Below are 20,063 nucleotides of genomic sequence, written 5' to 3' on the forward strand. Positions count from 1 at the left end.
CTGCGATTACAGGCGTGAGCCACCACGCCGAGCCAACCATTGTTTCCTCTTTCTCTGTCATCTTGCAAGTGAGGACTTGAGCCCCAGATGTTCTTACTCCCCCGCTTTCCCTTATCTGCCCTCAACACTCACACACCTCACCTACACCTATGCCAATGCCCTCCTAGGCCATACCCAAGAGCCATGAATACTCAAGGATTCATATGCAGATCCTCAACCTCCTGCTTGGAGTTGGCCTGCGGTGAGCCAGCCTCTTCCAATGCGCATCTTTCTCTGGTGCTTCTCTATGGACAGAAAAGTCCAAGACACCAGAGGCATTTCTAGAAACTTTGTGGGAGTCTCACAAGAGGAAGAAGTTCCACAAACTATGGAAAAAGTCTACGCTTTATTTTGTCTGTGTGACAATGGTATGTTTTATGTGTTCTAGAATTCAGAAATAAGAAAGTTAACTAGGGATACATATTTATGTTAATCTGAGAAATCCATTTGGGAGTGGATTGTTGGGGCTGACTTTGCCACACAGGTTATATGTGTTTCCTAAAGCTAACCCTGTAGCTTGGAGATTTTAACAACATGCATTGTGCTGAAAAACACAAAACCAAACTTAGCTGGGGAGCTGTGCTAAACTACAGGCTGCACCCATGCTCTTCTGCAGACTTCTGACCACTCGTTCTGGGCAGAAAACTGGATGGATGAGGAGCCAGAGAGCCCTCCTTTTAGCTCCTACATGCCAGACAGTGGCCCTCTCTCTGAGCACCTTAATTAGCCCCATGACATCACGTTGGGGTCAGCAACATGATCTCCATTGTACAGATGAAGAACTGAGACGGCAAGAATCTAAGTTGCTTGTCCGAGGTCACACAGCCAGAAAGTCTCTGAGAAAGTGTCAAGTTTCCCCTCCTCGGCCTCCTCTCCCTTCCCAACCCTGGAATGTGGTTTCTCCCCAAGAATTGAGCAAAGTATCTTTCAAACAGCATCAGATATCCAGTGCAATCAACGCAAGTTTTGTGATAAGAAAGTGAGTCCTCAGGGCTGAGGCCTATGGTTTAGTCAATTCCCGGGGAAACAAGCATTGAAAACATTCATGACATCGGAGAGTGCTGAGGACACACACAGGGGACATTATTTCTGGTCAAGGACAGCTTAATAGGTGTGTGACTGGTGTAGTGACACAGGGCCCCATCCTTAGCAGGGCCTCATGCATGGTTAAATGTGCTGCCAGCACCATCTTGAAATTCTTAATAATCATTCAACAGGGGTGCTACATTTTCATTTTGTACTGGGCCTTATAAATTATGTAGCTGGTCCTGCTTCTGGGAAAGTATCTTTGTCGCCTCCCTGCATTCCCCATTCCCAACCACGGGGCTTCCTGTGGGGCCAGGACTCCATATAGTCTTAGTAAGGGATGTTTTCTCGGCCAGTGTTTGAAACCGAAACAAAACAGAAGCCCCAAGTTCATACAACTAAACAATAAAGTCTCCTCACTGAGCAACGCTCCCCCTTTGAAAGCTGATGCTGCACCCTTGAGACATTTCCCCCTCAAAACCCTAGCCCCCTATTTACAATAGCAAAGTCATGGAACCAACCCAAATGCCCATCAATAATAGACTGGATAAAGAAAATGTGGTACATATGTACTATGGAATACTATGCAGCCAAAAAAAGGAATGAGATCATGTCCTTTGCAAGGACATAGATGAAGTTGGAAACCATCAACCTCAGCAAACTAACACAGGAATAGAAAATCAAACACCACATGTTCTCACTCGTAAGTGGGAGTTGGACAATGAAAACACAAGAACACAGGGAGGGGAACATCACACATCAGGGCCCGTTGGAGGATGGGGGGTGAAGGGAGGGAACTCAGAGGACGGGTCAATAGGTCAACAGCCTCCAGAACCCACCCTGCCTCCAACCACATTTTGCAAACCTGTCACCCCAGGGACCTGTGCTCAAACACTGACACCTATTGCTACTGTAATGAACTGTCACAAAGTTAGTAACTTACAGCAACAAACATGTATTATTACAGTTCTACAGATTAGAAGCCTGAGCCAGGTGTGGCTGCGCTGCAATTCTTTAGAAGGATTTTTAGTAGATCCTTGGATTTTTAGTAGACCTTTGGAAGGTCCCTACAAGGGCCGCATGCTCTGGGGGCTATTCCTGGCCAGTGGGCCTCAATCTGTGAGCTGGCCAGACCATCCCCCAGGGAGGGGAGGACAAGGTCAGCAAACTTGCCACTCTGATGACCCTTTGATGTCCCCTTCAGAAGAACAAGCTCTCCTCAGAGAAAGGCTTTAAATAACAGCGTTTCTGTCCAGGTAGTACCTATGATAACTACAGGAACCAATGCAGATAAGCTTTCCTCAGTGTCTGGGTATGGTAAGCAGAATAACAGCTCCCAGAGATGCCCACGTACTGGTATCTGTGAATGTATTACATTACAGAGGAGAAGGTAATTAAGCTCACCGGTGGAATTAAGTTTGCCAACTAGCTAATCTTTTTTTTTTTTTTTTTGAGACGGAGTCTGGCTCTGTCGCCCAGGGTGGAGTGCAGTGGCCGGATCTCAGTTCACTGCAAGCTCCGCCTCCTGGGTTTACGCCATTCTCCTGCCTCAGCCTCCCCAGTAGCTGGGACTACAGGCGCCTGCCACCTCGCCCGGCTAGTTTTTTGTATTTTTTAGTAGAGACGGGTTTTCACCGTGTTAGCCAGGATGGTCTCGATCTCCTGACCTTGTGATCCGCCCATCTTGGCCTCCCAAAGTGCTGGGATTACAGGCTTGAGCCACCGCGCCCGGCCTTTTTTTTTGTTTTTGTTTTTGTTTTTTTGAGACAGAGTTTCACTCTTGTTGCTCAGGCTAGAGTGCAATGGTGCAATCTTGGCTCTTGGCAACCTCCAACTCCCAGGTTCAAGTGATTCTCCTGTCTCAGCCTCCTGAGTAGCTGGGATTACAGGCATGTGAAACCACGCCCAGCTAATTTTGTATTTTTAGTAGAGATGGGGGTTTCTCCATGTTGGTCAGGCTGGTCTCGAACTCCCGACCTCAGGTGATCCACCCACCATCACCGCGATCGGCCTCCAACTAGCTAATCTTAAACTACCAATAGTATCCTCAACTATGTGGGTGTGCTTAATGTAATAATGAGAGTCCTTAAAAGTGAAAGAGAAGCAGAGGAGGAGACCAGTGTGATGTCATGTGAGAAGGACTCAACATGCTCTTGCTGGCTTTGAAGATGGAGGAAGGGTCCATCAGCCAAGGACAGCATGCAGCCTCTACCAGGTGAAAAAGGCAAGGAAACAGATTCCCCACGAGGGCCTCCTGAATGTCAACACTTTGATTTTAGTCCAGTGAAACCTAGGTCAGGTTTCCAATCTGTGGGAAATAATAAATTTGTGCTGCTGAAAGTTGTCAGGGCTCAGCCACGAGGAATGCATCAGTGGGCAATGCTGTCCCAGAGCTGCCCACACATGCAGTGCTCAAATCACTCCTCTGTAGGAAGTCAGAACCTTCAGGGCTGTGTTGCCTAAGGAGTTAGGCAGGGCTCAGGAACCAGAACTACCTCTGTGCAAACCCTTACCAGCTCTGTGACCTTGGTCAAATCACTCCTCCCTGTCTTTTTGTTTCCTCAAGTGTAAAACGTGGATGACACCAGGACAAGGCCGTAGTTCCTCATCCAAAACCTTGGGGTCAGATGTGCTTCAAGGTGCAGAATTTTTCAGATTTTAGATAGTGCATTTGCACTACAGTAATGCCCACAGTGAGTCTGTCATCAAACACAATATGACTATTCAGACTAAATAGGTCAGTTTTTGCCACTAAATGGATTCACTGGGTCAAGTGAATCTAAATTAGTTATAAAATAACTTTTGTTCTCAAAATTATTGTTGTTGTTCATAACTACAGCAAGGATACTGTGGCCTGATAATTACTTCATAGAGTTATTATGTGGATTACAAGAGTTACAATACAGGAAGCACTTAGGCCCATGCCTGATGCACAGAAAGCACGTTTAGGAACATCTGTAGCCAATTTTCTTGTACAGTTCTACATTCTCTGTGTAGCATGTGCTGTTACAGCTGTTGGGAATGCATTTTCCCTGGTGTTTCTGCCTGGAGAACTCCCATTCGCCTATTCAAAGGTGACTCAGTGTCACCCCCACCATGCAGGTGTCCTTGACCACTCCTCTAGTCATGCCTGCACCCCAGGCCTACTTCTCTGCTGGCATTCATCACACTGAATTATAACCGGCCTAGGTCCATCTCCCCTTCTAGATCTTGTGGGTAGCAATGATAGCTTGCTTACCTGTGTATTCTTAGCACTTAGCACACACTAGGCCCATGTCCACAAATGTGTGGAAAATGGAATTTAATCAGACACCTAAATCTCTCAGCCTGCCAGTCTCCAAGCAGGTGCAGAAAAGCACATCCCAAAAACAGCTCCCTCGCTGCCCTTGAATCTTGACAGAGATTAAAAACACCAATATGCATATTCAGCATCATCACAACAGTGCCTGGAGAACTTCTTTGGCACCTTAAAATACTTCATCTGTCTCATAAACCCAATTAATATCCACCAGAAATGGCCCTGGCCAAGGGGAGACTTAGGAGATTAATTAACACTTTAGCTATTCAGCAAAAATTTATCTGAGTCCAAAATCTCTCCCTTCAACCCTTAGACCGAAGAAACACCTGGCCACCCCAGGAGGCCCCAGGGGGCCAGGCTGGACCGCTGCTTCTCCAGGGCCTGCTGCTTCCACAGCATCTGGGAGGTCTGGGCACAGGGCCAAGGGGCAGCTTTGCTTTCACAGTGCTTTGCATTTCCTCTTCCCTATGAAGACACCAACAGTTAGAGGTGGACCCTGGCTAAGTCTAGAGGGCCCCCACCAGCCTCCTCACACTCACATAATTGAGAGGGAGAGAAATGGAGCAGGGCCCCCCAGAGGAAGGCTGGAAAAGCCTTAAAATTTAAACAAGTACCAGCTAGGGCTTGAGAATCATTCACACTAAAAGAAAAAAAGACTTGAGCGCTGGTGCGGTGGCTCATGCCTGTAATTCCAGCACTTTGGGAGGCCGAGGCAGGCGGATTGCCTGAGCTCAGGAGTTCGACATCAGCCTGGGCAACAGGGTGAAACCCCGTCTCTACTAAAATACAAAAAATTAACCAGGCACTGTGGCATGCACCTGTAGTCCCAGCTACTCGGGAGGCCAAGGCAGGAGAATCACTTGAACCCAGGAGGCAGAGGTTGCAGTGAGCTAGGATCACGCCACTGTACTCCAGCCTGGGCAACAGAGTGAGACTCCATCTCAAAAAAAAAAAAAAAAAAAGAAAGAAAGAAAAAAGGACTTGGAAAGTGCATCTCCTTTTCAAGAGAAGGGAGGGGAGAGATCCAACAGCAGAAGGAATGGAAACATCCACTTGGGTTAGGCTGTGGTTTGAATGTATCTCCCTAAGTTCATGTGTTGGAAACTCGATTTCCAGTGCCACAGTGTTGGGAGGTAGGCCTAATGGGAGGTGTTTGGGTTACTGGGCCACTGCCCTTATGACGGAATTAATGCCATTATTGCGGGAGTGGACTAGTTATAAAAGGATGAGTTGGGGTCCCTCTTGCTCTCTCTCTCTCCCTCTCATTGCCCTTCCACCATAGGATGATGCAACAAGAAGGCCCTCACCAAATATCAGCCCCTCAATCTTGGACTTCCCAGCTTCCAGTATTATGGAAAATAAATTTCTGTTCATTTTAAGTTACCCAGTAGTATTCTGATATAGCAGTACAAAACAGACTAAGACAGATTACTGTCCTAGGTGAGGGTGGTCATCAGCCCTCATCACCCTGTGGGTGAACAAAATCACCTATGTCATGTGGCCACTGTCGACAGGATGCAGGTGAGGATTAAGTCCTCCCCACCCCTCAGTTGCATTTAACATGTAGAGCCTGGCTGTCTCCGCCCATTTGTCAGTGGCAGAAACGTTTACAAAGGGCCCTTGTATCTTGGGTCGCAGAGGAGACTAGCTCTAGGATGCCCCTAAAGACAATTTAGTTCTCTAAAGAACTGCACTGTGTCTCCGGCCTGCCTGAAAAAGGGGCACGATTGATGGAGGGAAGTGTCTGCTCCTCTCCAAATGAGGTGATTATCAAGTCCCCAGAGAGAAAAAGGGACCTTAGAGAAGAGCACTATGAACCTCCATATTTAGAATTAACAAATTTGTTAGAATAAAGACATACAGCAGAAATCCAGAAATACAGCGGAAATCCAGAAATACAGTGGAATGACAGCACCAGTGTGCTTATCTGGTTCTGGGAGTAATAACTGCTCCCATAGCAGGGCTGGTTCTTCCTGGGAAGCAGCTGCTGCACCTAATTTAGTCCTCACACCAATCCTAGAAAAGAAGGTTTCCTGTTCCTCACCCAAGGTGCAGGTTAAGTTTTCTGCCCAAAGCTACTTATTTGAGGCTTTCTCCAGGGTCCTTTTTCACCTCTTACTTCCTAACAGCTTTTCCCCAGACATCTAAGGGACGATCCAAGTACCTATTCCCTTCCCCACCCCCATGCGCCCCCAGAAAACAAGTTACTCCACCCCTATAAAGTATTCCAGGTCCTAATACTCTCCCTGCTCCTGTGAAACTCCCATTCCCTCAAGGTGTCAGCCCTGTGTTGGAAGAAAATAGGTGCTGAAAGCACTTCACACCAACGTGTGGATTCCTATGGAAGGAACACACCCACAGCTATTCACATTCCTAAAATTGTGCCTCTCGTCAACCCTAAGGAATCTGGGCTGGAATTTCAGTCACTCTAAGGAGAGCCACACAACACTGAGGTGGGAGATGGGTGATGTCCAACTGATGGGGACACAGCATCACTCCCAGGCCACCTGCTCCTGGGCCTGAATGTCTCTAATCCCCTGGGTGTAAGAAGTGTAAGAACCACCAGCAACACTTGATAAAATGCAGATTCCTGGGTCTGGCCCCCAGAGATACTAATTCTGTAGGTCTGGATGGAGCCCTGAAATCTGCATATTCAACATGCAACTCAGATGACTCCGATGCAGACAGCCATAGACCACACTGTGCACTTCAGTACGACTCAGTCATGACCGATTCCTGCTTCTCTGTTTCCACCCATCTGCAGCCTCTCACAGCTGTTTATCCCCAGGACCAGGGAGTTAATAGGGAAGATGTTGCCCCCAAAGTTTTCCATGTGGACACTGTAGCCAGAATGACCTCTGCCAATACTTGACACTTAGTAATTTACAGATACAATTGCCTGGAATTTGCTTCAATTGAATCCAAAGGTTGAAAAAAATAGCTAAAGAGGACATGGCAAAGATGCCTGATGGCATTAGACTTTCCACTGTGCAGTAGAGAATATCAAAAGTAAATATCCAGATTTTTTTACTCAGCAAGGCCAGATTTAAAAAGGAAAAAAACTGGCCAGGCGCGGTGGCTGACACCTGTAATCCCAGCACTTTGGGAGGCCGAGGTGGATGGATCACTTGAGGTTGGGAGTTCAAGACCAGCCTAACCAACATGGAGAAACCCCGTCTCTATTAAAAATACAAAATTAGCCAGGCATGGTGGCGTATGCCTGTAATCCCAGCTACTTGGGAGGCTAGGCAGGAGAATCGCTTGAACCTGGGAGGCGGAGGTTGCCATGAGCCAAGATTGCGCCATTGCACTCCAGCTTGGGCAACAAGAGCGAAACTCTGTCTCAAAAAAAAAAAAAAAAAAAGCCGGGCGCGGTGGCTCAAGCCTGTAATCCCAGCACTTTGGGAGGCCGAGACGGGTGGATCACGAGGTCAGGAGATCGAGACCATCCTGGCTAACACAGTGAAACCCCGTCTCTACTAAAAATACAAAAAAACTAGCCGGGCGAGGTGGCGGGTGCCTGTAGTCCCAGCTACTCAGGAGGCTGAGGCAGGAGAATGGCTTAAACCCGGGAGGCAGAGTTTGCAGTGAGCTGAGATCCGGCCACTGCACTCCAGCCTGGGCGACAGAGCGAGACTCCGTCTCAAAAAAAAAAAAAAAAGGAAAAAAATTAAAATTAAAAAAAGGAAAAAGATTTTAAAAAGAAAGAATGTCCAGATTTTGATAACTGTGCTGTGGTTATATTCTTGTTCTCAGAAAATATACACTAAAATATTTAGAGATAAAAGGACAGATGTCTCCAATTTATTCTTAAATGGTTCAGAAAAAAAAATATATATATATACACACACACCCCTATATACATACATAGAGGAAATGATAAAGCACATGGGGCAAGATGTCAACTGGTGAATGTGGATAGAGTCTACGGGAGTTCCTGGTACTATTCTTAACAACTGTTCTATGAGCTTGAAATTACACATCAAAGTAAAACAGTTACAAAGAAAAAAAATCCCCAGATGCATGTGAGGCAGCGGTAACAGACTTTATTCTCTTTATTTTGTATATGTTTAACACTTTCTATAATTAAAAATAAAATTACCTATACCAGGCTTCAGGTGATGGTTTGAGTGATGCTCACCCCAGGCTAGCTGGAGAACCTAGACACAATTTACAGCCTCATGGGAAAATGAATTGTGAGTGAGGAGTACACCTAAATCTGCAGTGCCATCTTCCACATCATATTCCCAACCCCTAACACCAAAAAGAAATAGCTTCACCACTTTATCTTTACGGTGTTACTTCTCTCTGATGATAAAATTAATATCAATTCTTTCTGGGGGGAGGAAATCTTATGCAAAGGCAATTGTAAACCAGAAAATAAAATCACATTTTAGATACACATTGCCTCTATCGCAAAAGGAGTTTCTATTAAGACAAGTGAGTGAAAGCCCCAGAATTTAGACAGTGCTCTAATGCCTTTCTTTACATGGTTTTGGGACATAAATTTAAGCCAGAATAACAGACTGATTTTTTTAAGTTCTCATTAAATTAGAACTGTGAAAGGGATAGAAGCTGAAGATTATATGGATTATGTAAGAAGAGGATGCAAATGCAGAGGTGATATTAAAAACATTTGACAACCCACAGGGCACCAGCCAATCAAAAACAGTCAGAACAGATGTAGATTTAAGCCCTGCAGCTGGTCCAGGCATTAACCCTTTAGCTCCTGGATTGTTGACGATTCCAGGAGTACCAGGGAAGGCAGCAGCTATTCACTATTTCAATATTTTAACAACTAGTAGGGCCACAGTGGCACACACTGTGCACACACAGTGGCACAGCTCTGTCCGTAGGGAATAGTAGTTCTAATAGCTGTGGCTTGTTCCAACTCTCATGGGAGCTCTGCCAAGTTAAGTGCAGATTCCATCTATACTTACAGGATAGTGGCTTCTCTCGCCGCCCCCCACCCCCCTCCCAGCTCCAGATGACGCTGTAGGAAACCAGAATATGCCGCTCCAAAATATGCTACTCTGGCATAAGGATTATTCTGAGCTGAAAGCAACTGAAAAGAAGCAGATACAAGAAGAGCTCTCTGCCCTCCCCTTATTTGCCTAAAAGTGGGACATAAATTTACAAAGGCAAAAGGGTCTTCCTCCCCTCTTTACCGGGAAAAGCAAAGGATGACCATGGAAGACAAAGTCAGACCCCTAGCAGCCTTGAGACATCAAAGGAATCTACATAACAAGCCTTACTAACTACCCTTTATCAATTTGCCTTCCCTCCAGACTCAAAGTCCTTTTTGTTTGTCCTGTCACTTCTTTATAAATTTACTGTTCTTTGTTGAAAATGGTTACGTAAGCCTAAATGCAAAGTCACCTCCTTGAGAATTACTCGTTCCCTGGTTCTCTCTCATGTATACCTGATGAGGTATGTATGTCCATAAACTTCCATTTGTTTTTCTCTTGCTAGTCTGTCTTTTGCTACAGGGGGTCTGTCCCCGCTAAAAATGACAAAGGGTGGATAGAAAATTATTTTTTCTCCCTCTACAGAGTCTAAAGTAACTTGAGTATAGCTAAAAAATGCTAATGACTCACCCACTTTTCAATTGCTACAGAGCCAAACAATGGATTTGGGGTTGAGAGGTGAAAGAGGGGAGATATGTACACATTATTCACACTTACTAATAAATATCTCCTTTGGCTAATAGAGACTCCAGGGCAAAACGAATGTTTCTGGGGACACTCAGGTGAGTCACAGGCTGAGAATAGAGATGAGCTTTATTGTAACCATCTGCAAAAGCTTCTTATGAACCTATTAGAGGAGTGGGTTGATAAACTACTCCACGGGACAATTACATTTTAGAAATTCATTTCTAACTTCATGCATGGAAGTTTGAAAGTAAGAATATTTTCCATTATCTACCTCTGCCTAAAGAACAGTAAGTTGGTTAGGGTACTGGGGGAAATTACAGCTGTTCCTTTCAGTAATGAAAGGGAGAAGGGTAGAGACCTGATCTTTGTTTTCTTACACAATGGGTGCCCCAGGCTGTAAGTAATTAAATATTTGCTTAATAAATGCTTTTTGATGTTAAAAAGGAGGGTGCTGTTAGAGATGGCCTTTCCAACTTAGGTCATAGGCTGCATTTGTAAGCCATTGTCTCTTCAGAGTACCAAGCTAAAACCAACACAGCCCAAACAGCAAGTGTGTGACAATGTTCATAGAATAGGTAGTGATACAGGAAAAAAATAAATTTAAACCTGATTTCTAAACTCTATTCATGTCTTGTTTCATTTTCAAGCTCATTGGCATTTGATTTTTTTCTCTATTTAAGAGGCAATCTTTGGCCAGGCGCAGTGGCTCACGCTTGTAATCCCAGCACTTTGGGAGGCCAAGGCAGGTGGATCACCTGAGGTCAGGAGTTCGAGACCAGCCTGGCCAACCAGGTGAAACCCCATCTCTACTAAAAATACAAAAATTAGCTGGGCTTGGTGGTGCTTGCCTGTAGTCTCAGTTACTGGGAAGGCTGAGGCAGTAGAATCACTTGAACCCGGAAGGTGGAGGTTGCAGTGAACCAAGATCACACCATTGCATTCCAGCCTGGGGGACAAGAGCGAGACTTCACCTTAAAAAAAAAAAGGCAATCTTCAAAAACTTCCACACCAGAAGACCCAACAGCCACCAGGAGCAACACAGATCAAGCATTACCTTAAGTAGGCACTTTACATGCTTTGTTTGACTGAAAGGTTTTATACAATGGCTATGCCACATTCCCGCTCTACACATTTTTTCTGACATCTGCCCTTTAAAGTAAAGTTTTCCGTCCTCTCCAGCCAAAAGCTATTGTTTTGTTTCACACAGTTACGCCCTCCTCCTAAGCAAGATCTTTGTTCCTAGATTGTTTGTGCAAATAAAAAGTACCTGCTGTGTGAGGTTAAGTGAGGATGTGCTGGCCTTATAAATACTCCCTTTTTAAGCAAAATCTGAGGCAAGAGAACAGAAATCTGGTTGTGACTTCATCAGTGAGATTCTTTGTCACTTGAAAGATGTGGAAAATGACCAACCAAGAAAATGATCAGTCTGGGGAAAGTATGTCACCATGGAGAACCTTGGTAAAGAACCCATTCTAAGTCACTGGTTTTCCCTCTTTTTTTTTTTTTTCTTCTAATTCAGTTCCAGGAACCCTCTTACAAGGGTGTTTAAAAATTACCTGTGCCCAGAGTAACCTACCACTGTACTGAGAAAAGCACACTGAAATGTAAAACACAGAAGCCAGACCTTTCCAGGGAATGGAGGCAACACCAAGGAAGGCCATGGAGAAGAGGTGTTGGCTGTCTCAACAGCCACACCCTCCGCTTCCTTCAAGCCAGAACCTCTGTTTCGTTTGGCTCTTTTGCCCTAGCCTCATGTGACTCAGTGGCTGCTATGGTCTGAATGTTTGTCTTCCCTCCAAAATTCCTATGTTGAAATCCTTACCTTCAAGGTAGTGGTATTAGGAGGTGGGGCTTTGGGGAGGTGATTAGGTCATGAGGATGGAACCATCAGGAATGGGATTAGTGCCCTCTAAGGCACTAAGGAAAGGCTGCTGAGCTAGACTCAGTGACTTATGCCTGTAAGTCGAACACTTTGGGAGGCTGAAGTGGAAGGATCACTTGAGGCTAGGAGTTTGAGACCAGCCTGGACAACATAAAAAGATCCCCATTCTCTACAAAAATAGTAACGTAAAAAATTAACCAGGTATGGTAGTGTGCCCCTGTAGTCCTAGCTACTTGGGAGGCTGGGGTAGGAGGATCCCTTGATTCCAGGAGTTTGTGGTTAGAGTGAGCTGTGAGTACACCACAGTACTCCAGCCTAGGCCACAGAACAAGGCCCTGTCAATCAATCAAACAATCAATCAATCCTTTTTAAAAGGCTGGAGAGAGAAGAGACCCTTCACCCCTTGCCATGTGAAGACACAGCAAGAAGGCACCATATATGAATAAGGAAGTGGGTCCTTACCAGACACCAATCTACCGATGCATTGTTTGTGGACCTCCCAGCCTCCAGAACTCAGAAATAAATTTCTTCTGTTTAAAAGCCACCCAGTTTGTGGTATTATGATATAGTGTCCTGAACAGATAAAGAAAGTGTCCAACCCTAATCAGGCTGAACCACCCATAGTAATCCATCCCCTTCCCAATAATTGGTTTAACAAGGGACACATGACACAATCCTACAAGTGAGACTTTTTTAAAAAATCTTTTTTTGACAGTCTTGCTCCGTCACCCAGGCTGGAATGCAGTAGCATGATCTCGGCTCACTGTAACCTCTGCCTCCTGGGTTCAAGCAATTCTCGTGCCTTAGCCTCCCGAGTAACTGGGATTACAAGTGTTCATGATCACTCCCAGCTAATTTTTGTATTTTTAGTAGAGATGGGGTTTTGTTATATTGGCCAGGCTGGTCTGGAACTCCTGGCCTCAAGTGATCCACCCATCTCTGTCTCCCAAAGTGGTGGGATTTCAGGCATGAGCCATTGTGCCTGGCCACAAGTGAGATTTAAGAGGACACCAGCTGTGAGGATCAGCTGTGAGGTAACCAGGAAAGATTTTGTCTCTGATAAAATGAAACTTCAGGAAGGGGCCGCCACCTCTTTCTCCTTCCATAGGACATTGTTATAACTCCACGTGCTGCCCGGAACTCTGGCAGCCACCTTGTAACCATGAGGAAAACTGAATGCGACAAGCGACCATGGCGAAAACAAACCGGCTATTTGATGGCATTGCTGGGTCATCCTAAAAGTGCCCTATCTCCAGATTTTTTATCAGTGAAATTAGAAATTTTCCTTTTAAGCCATCTGAAGCTGAATTTTGTGATACCTGGAGCCAAAAGCATCCTAATACAATTTGCTACACAAGTTTGCAGAAGGCAGCCCTCCCCTCAGGCCTCCCCACTGTTGCCCGTTCATCTGTTAAATAGACAAGCTGGATTCCCAAGGGCCATGCACAGTCTCCTTGCTATTTTTCCTCAGCTCTGTTCGTGAAAATAAAATTAATTTTCTAGTCCATGAATTAAACATTGCTGCTGCCGGCTGAAAGATTTTAACAACAGCCTTTTGTTGACAGAGAAGCAGGATGCTGACATGTTCTAAAATAAGCTACAAGGAGTCAGAAGGGTAGGAGGGGAAGCAAAGGGGAGGAGGCCATCAAAAGGAAAAACTGCAAAATCCCACTCAAGTCCAGCTTCTCTAAATGGTCAGCCTGTGATTGAACTCGTGTGCAGATGAATCACCTGGAGATATAGTTAAAATGCAGATAGTGATTCTGTGGGGTCGGTGAGGTCTGGGATTTGTTTTCTCTAACAAGCTCCCAGGTGATGCTGATGCTGGTGGTCCGAGGACCACACTTTGAGTAGCAAGGCCCTTAAGGCTCAGGCAACTGCAGCTGTAAGACTGTCTGCATGTTTGTTCTAAAGCTCTGGAACGTCTCCAGAGAGAAACCAGCAACGTGCCAAGACCCACAGAGTACTCCAACCTTCCTAGTAAGCAGCAGGCCCTGCAGTAGCCCCAACACCTGCAAAAATGGGGAGCGAGATGAAAAAGGACAGATCCTTCTTCCCTGGAACGTGGGCTCGTGGGAATCAGCTGCTAAAAGGTAGTTTCAAAGAAAGAATGAGGGGGAATGGGAACAACCCCCTCTCCACACATGTACCTTTTAGAAACAGGAGAAAGAGTACAGGATAAAGGAAGGAAGGGGAAGGAGGACGGGCTCCGGGTTTGGTCTGAGTTTGTGATAGCCTTAGGGTTTTGTTGTTGTTGTTGTTGTTGTTAGTGTATTTGTTTGTTAGTAATTTTTCCCCCAGGACTGAGTCTGAGTCTGTGAAATCAAATGCCCAACTGAGATTTTATTCCAAGCCTCCCCTCAGCTCCATGCAGCCTGAGGCAGGCGACCAGCCCCACTTCAAGCCCACTTAAGAGTCAGGGACACTCGCACCCAATGAGATGTTTGTCCCAGCGTCTTTCCTGAACAATTTCACACATCCCACCGACAAGTGCTGGTCTAGAAATTGGGCTTGAGACTGTTCCTCCACACTAGAAATCATGGGTACATACAATGGGCTGAGAGGAGGAGGTGAGAGCCGGTGGGAAGGCTGCAGGGAGCCCTGGGCAGCCTCTCTTTCCACAAACCAGATGAGGTCTGCTGAATCTTCTCACCTCTGAGCAGAGACCTCCAGCGCGTCTCCCTCTCCACGTCATGTTCCTCTCTCTCTACTCTACTCACCAGCCATGCTGAACAACTGAGTTCTTGAGCTGCCCTGCCCTGTCTCTCTTTCCTCGGGACCTTTGCTCAGGCTGTGATGCCAGCTCACCCAGCCTCCCCACAACCATCCCTGTACCTGCCAGGCTCCACTTGGCTCCTACCTTTGGGGAGCCTCCCAATTCCCCCTAAGCTGGCACTGCTTCTCGGTCCCACAGCACCCGAGTATGGATGGTGCCTTGAGGGGTGTCACCTGTGCACCTGTTTCTCCAACTGCCCTGTAAGTGCCATGAAGTCAAGGACGGTGCCAGTGCTTGGCAGGTAATGAGTAAGTAAGAAATATTGTTGAATAAGGAAATTGAATAATGGTTCTCAGCCCGCTGTGCATTAGAAACACCTGAATAGCTTAAAATAAAGAAAAAGCCAGGGCATCTCTTTTAGACATTCCAATTCATCAGGCCTAGGTAAAGAAAGGCCCGGCCTTCTGATAATTTTAAAAGCTACCCAAGTGATTCTGATGTGCCACTATTTCTGACAATCATTGGAATGTAAAAAATGATTAGTGGGCTGGGTGTGGTAGTTCACGCCCATAATCCCAGCACTTTGGGAGGCAGAGGCGGGTGGATCATGAGGTCAGGAGACTGAGACCATCCTGGCCAACACAGTGAAACCCCATCTCTACTAAAAATACAAAAATTAGCCTGCTGTGGTGGCATGCACCTGTAGTCCCAGCTACTCAGGAGGCTGAAGCAGGAGAATCGTTTGAACCTGGGAGACGGAGGTTGCAGCGAGCCGATATCGCGCCACTGCACTCCAGCCTAGGTGACAGAGCAAGACTCCGTCTCAAAAAAGAAATAAAAAAAGATTAGTGGATGAATGAATATGTGCCTGCATGCACGACTGTGAGGATCTCTCTTGTGACCATTCACACATGTAATGAACAAACAACAGGCATTTGTGAGGGAAAACAGTTGGTACCTGTTGTTGTGGCCACCAATCCATTGTCAGGGGAAACACAACTGGGGTAAAACAACAACAACAACAAAAAACCCTGCCTTAGGCCGGGCGCGGTGGCTCAAGCCTGTAATCCCAGCACTTTGGGAGGCCGAGACGGGCGGATCACAAGGTCAGGAGATCGAGACATGGTGAAACCCCGTCTCTACTAAAAATACAAAAAAACTAGCCGGGCGAGGTGGCGGGCGCCTGTAGTCCCAGCTACTCGGGAGGCTGAGGCAGGAGAATGGCGTAAACCTGGGAGGCGGAGCTTGCAGTGAGCTGAGATCCGGCCACTGCACTCCAGCCTGGGCAACAGAGCGAGACTCCGTCTCAAAAAAAAACCCTGCCTTTACCCAGGACCAGGGTTTCCTGATAACCACGGAGCTTTCTTCCAGAGGGCTGGCTAGACTGTCTCGCCCTCCAAAGGAAGAGAGCTGAACAGAGGGAATGAGCGAAGAGAAACACTAAGGAAACGTGTGGATGGAAAAGGAAGGCTAACATTTACTCTGTGCCGACTTCCAGGCAAGCTACTTACTGCACTGTTTCATTTGATTCCAGGTACAGCCTAATGCTGGTTGTACTCTTATTACACCCAAGGTTGTAGCACTTCCAAAGAAACATGGGACAAAGGAATGGGTAGACTGCATTCCAGAGAATACAGAATTTCAAAATAAATGTTCAATGAAAAAAAAAATGCTACTCAAAGACACTTTTATAGATCCTTAAAACAACAGCAAAAACCAAACAAACAAAAAAAACACGGCTGTGTCACCCTTTTGCAAATCTATCACTGACTTCTTCCAAGCAACTATTATAATTTTATGCCACACACAAAACTAGGTAAGGTGAAAACTAAAATAGCAAGGTCATGATTAAATATTTGGATTTAAAAGCTGTGCCTGGCCAGGCAGTGGCTCACACCTGTAATCCCAGCACTTTGGTAGGCCCAGGCGTGCGAGTCACCTGAGGTCAGGAGTTTGAGACCAGCCTGACCAACATGAAGAAACCCTGTCTCTACTAAAAATACAAAATTGGCCAGGTATGGCGGTGCATGCCTGTAATCCCAGCTACTGGGGAGGCTGAGGCAGGAGAATCGCTTGAACCCGGAAGGCAGAGGTTACAGTGAGCTGAGATCACGCCATTGCACTTGCACTCCAGCCTGGGCAACAAGAATGAAACTCCATCTCGAAAAAAAAATGCTGTGCCTTACATTTGAGTCACAAGTACTCCAAGTCTGAGACAGACCAGTAAGCCAGTGCAGCAGGCCCCTACCTTGGGAGGTAATAATAGTAGATAGCATTGAGCATCTACTCTTTAGCAGGGCCTTTAGCATATGCCCTATCCAGGCACAGTGGCTCATGCCTGTAATCCCAGCACTTTGGGAGGCCAAGGCAGGAGGATCGCTGGAGCCCAGGAGTTCAAGACCAGCACTAGCAACATAGTGAGACCCCATCTCTACAAAAAAAAAAAAAAAAGCTGGGTGCAGTGGCACACATTTCTACTTGGGAGGCTGAGGTGGGAGGATCACTTGAACCCAGGAGGTTGAGACTGCAGTGAGCCATGATGGCACCGCTGCCCTCCAACCTAAGTGACACAGCAAGACCTTGTCTCAAAGAAAATACACATGCCCCAATTCTCAAATAACTGTCAACTCAGTATTACTGTATCCATTTTACAGATGAGGAAACTGAGGCTCACAAACTGTAAAGAAACGAGTCTGAAGTTGAACTTAGCAATGTCAGGCTTCGCACCAGTTTCTACTCTGCAGCTCTCTTTCTCATTTCATGGTCACAGTGCCGTCTGCAGTGACCTTGATCAGTTTGTTTGTTTTAAAATTGAGTCAATAATGTTAACCTCAATCTATGTTCATACTTGTTGGGACTATTAGCAAAAGCACACTCTATTCCCTGCGGTCTAGCTGCAATCCAGGCTTGGGTAAGGCTCTTAATGCTTGCCCATTTGTTAAAAATGCAAGAGTTGTAACAACAATGGGCTTGGAATTACAGGGTTTGAAAGGAAGAGTCATTCACTTTTCTTAGATTTTTAGTAGTTTAATTGAGCATTAAAGATTTTTTAAAATGATGAGTCAAAGGAAGAGGGAGGGAGAAAAACAAGTCAAAACTGAGACTCTAAGAGATTCAGAGAAATGATGTGGCCCTGTTTCTGTAGCAATTGTAACTGGCTGTGCTCAAAAATCCCAAAGAAAATGCTAAAGACCAGCTGAGTTGGCAGCTGAACAAAAAGATCCCAGCTACAAAACAATGATCTTTTGGAGGAAAATAGGAGGAAGATGGAATGAAAGAGAAGGGCATGAAGGAGGGAGGAAGTACAGAAGGGATTTGTGTTCATCTCTCTTTGGAACGTTGAGAAAGAGCCCTTATTTCCAAGGCCAAATCTATCTTTTCTATGCAAGAGAGGCACTGAAGCCAAGTTATGTGCCAGTGTTGTGGAATTTATTGTGCTTCCGGAAGAGTTTTTTTTCTTCTGCTAAAGAAAAAGGGCCAGTATTAGGACCAATAATAATGACAGTGAATAATTAACACCAACCAAGAGCCAGGCACTGTGCTCAGTGATTTACACACATCATCTAATTTGATTCTCACAACTTTAGGAACAAACAGTATTAACATATCCATTTTAAAGGTGAGAAAACTGCTTCAGAGATGTAAATTTGTCCAAGGCCATTCACCTGGTAAGTAAATAGAAGAGCAGGGATTCACATTCAGATCTGCATGTCTACTGAGCCTTGCTTACTCTAGAAAACCTTGGGGCAAGACAGAAGTCCATGACCATGCATTCTTGGGGCTCCTCAACAACCTGAGGGACTTGATGGAAAAGAAGCACAACCCAGTGAAGACATCAGGACCAGATACAGGTTACCTGATGCCCAACGGAAGACAGCTCATCTTTGGGCACATTTCAGAATGTGACTGGTGGACCAGCGCCTTCCAAGCCCCAGCTTCTACTGACCACCTCATCACCCCACACTGCCTTGTTAATCTCCACCACTTCTCAGCTTCCTTGGCATATACTGAATCCCACATAGGATGGTGCAGATGCTCCAAGAATCCAGCAGGGCACCAGAGAACCCTATATCTGCCTTAACAATAGTCACGTTTGCCCCAAGACAGGATAGAAGGATGGCTGATCTATCAAAGGAAACAGGGAAAATTACTGCTTTGCATGCCTGGTGCTGTCACTGAAGTTATGAGGAAAATAGTGATGATGTCACTATGGGACACATTTAGGGGACTCGGATGACATTTAGGGAAAAAACAGAAAAGGCCCTGATGTTTCTGGGAGGCATCAGCTAGATGTCTGGAGGCCATCAGGGGAGGCTCCGCTGGGAAGCAGCCCCAGGACTCACACCTCCACACGGTAACTGCAAGGCATCACTCCCTGCTCTACCCATCTTGGGATTCAGGGCATTGACTAACTGTCCCTTTGGCAAGAAACTCCCAAGCAGGCATTTTTGTGAGCTCAAGCCTTCAGATGCAGGTTTTTCGTCTAGTTGGAGTTTGCTTTCGGTCCTTGAAAGTCATGAACTCATTGCTGAGGACCTAGGGGCACCAAGAGCATTCTGTTCTGACCGCCTGCCCACTCATAAAACGAAAAGGATAAAAAAGGAAAACAACATGCTCTGGCCCCAGGGAGAACTAACAACTTGATGAACTAACAATTTGATGGCTCTTTCACGGATGACATTTTACCACCACGCGAATTACTCTCCGCACACTGCACATCCAACACATCCCCTGCTGGGTGCACTGCATAGAGGCCTCCCCTTTCCAGCGCAACTTCATCTGGTGTGGGGGGTGGCAAGCAATGGACAGGCTGACCTTTTTCCTCTACAAGTCAGGTCCTTGAAGTGCATGAGCAGACCACTAGGGCATGAGCTTGGCCCTAATGCTACACATAACTGGTAGGGAGGTGATGAAAAAGGGCCTTCAGTGCGGTGGACATTTGTGGATCAAGGCACCAGGGCTTTCACTGAAAATAACCCTGAGTCAGTCGTCTGCCTAGTCCCTCTGCTTACCCTATGTAGCCTAGCCATGAGCACAGCTGATCTTAGCTGGTCTCTGATTGTCCCTCATTCCTTCCCTCAGAGCTATTCATGAGACTGGGTACAGTGGCTCACGCCTGTAATCCCAGTACTTTGGGAGGACTGCTTGAGCCCAGGAATTCAAGACCGGCCTGGGCAACATGGTGAGACCCCACTGCTACAAAAAAAAAATGAAAAATAAAATAGCCAGGTGTGGTGGTGCACATCTGTAGTCCCAGCTACTTGGGAGGCTGCAGTGGGAGCATTGCTTGAGCCCAGGAGACTGAGACTGCAGTGAGCTATGATCGTGCCACTGCACTCCAGCAAGACCCTGTCTCACCAAAAAAAAAAAAAAAAAAAAAAAAAAAAAAAGGCAGCAGAAGCAGTAGCTATTCATCAGATAAGACCCATTGTTTGGAATGTTTCTAAG

The 20,063-nt window shown here is 46.0% G+C and overlaps 2 protein-coding genes across 3 annotated transcripts in view; one reads left to right on the forward strand and one right to left on the reverse strand.

Moving 5' to 3' along the window:
- SCD5 (stearoyl-CoA desaturase 5) overlaps positions 1 to 20,063 on the reverse strand; it is a 173,810-nt gene that overhangs the window by 150,634 nt on the left and 3,113 nt on the right. The window lies entirely within an intron of this gene.
- The window catches only part of MRPS18C (mitochondrial ribosomal protein S18C), an 856,900-nt gene that overhangs the window by 119,333 nt on the left and 717,504 nt on the right, over positions 1 to 20,063 (forward strand). The gene's annotated exons all lie outside the window — the stretch shown is intronic.

The sequence above is a fragment of the Macaca thibetana genome, chromosome 5 (assembly GCF_024542745.1).
Source record: "Macaca thibetana thibetana isolate TM-01 chromosome 5, ASM2454274v1, whole genome shotgun sequence".
Classification (NCBI taxonomy): Eukaryota; Metazoa; Chordata; class Mammalia; order Primates; family Cercopithecidae; genus Macaca; species Macaca thibetana.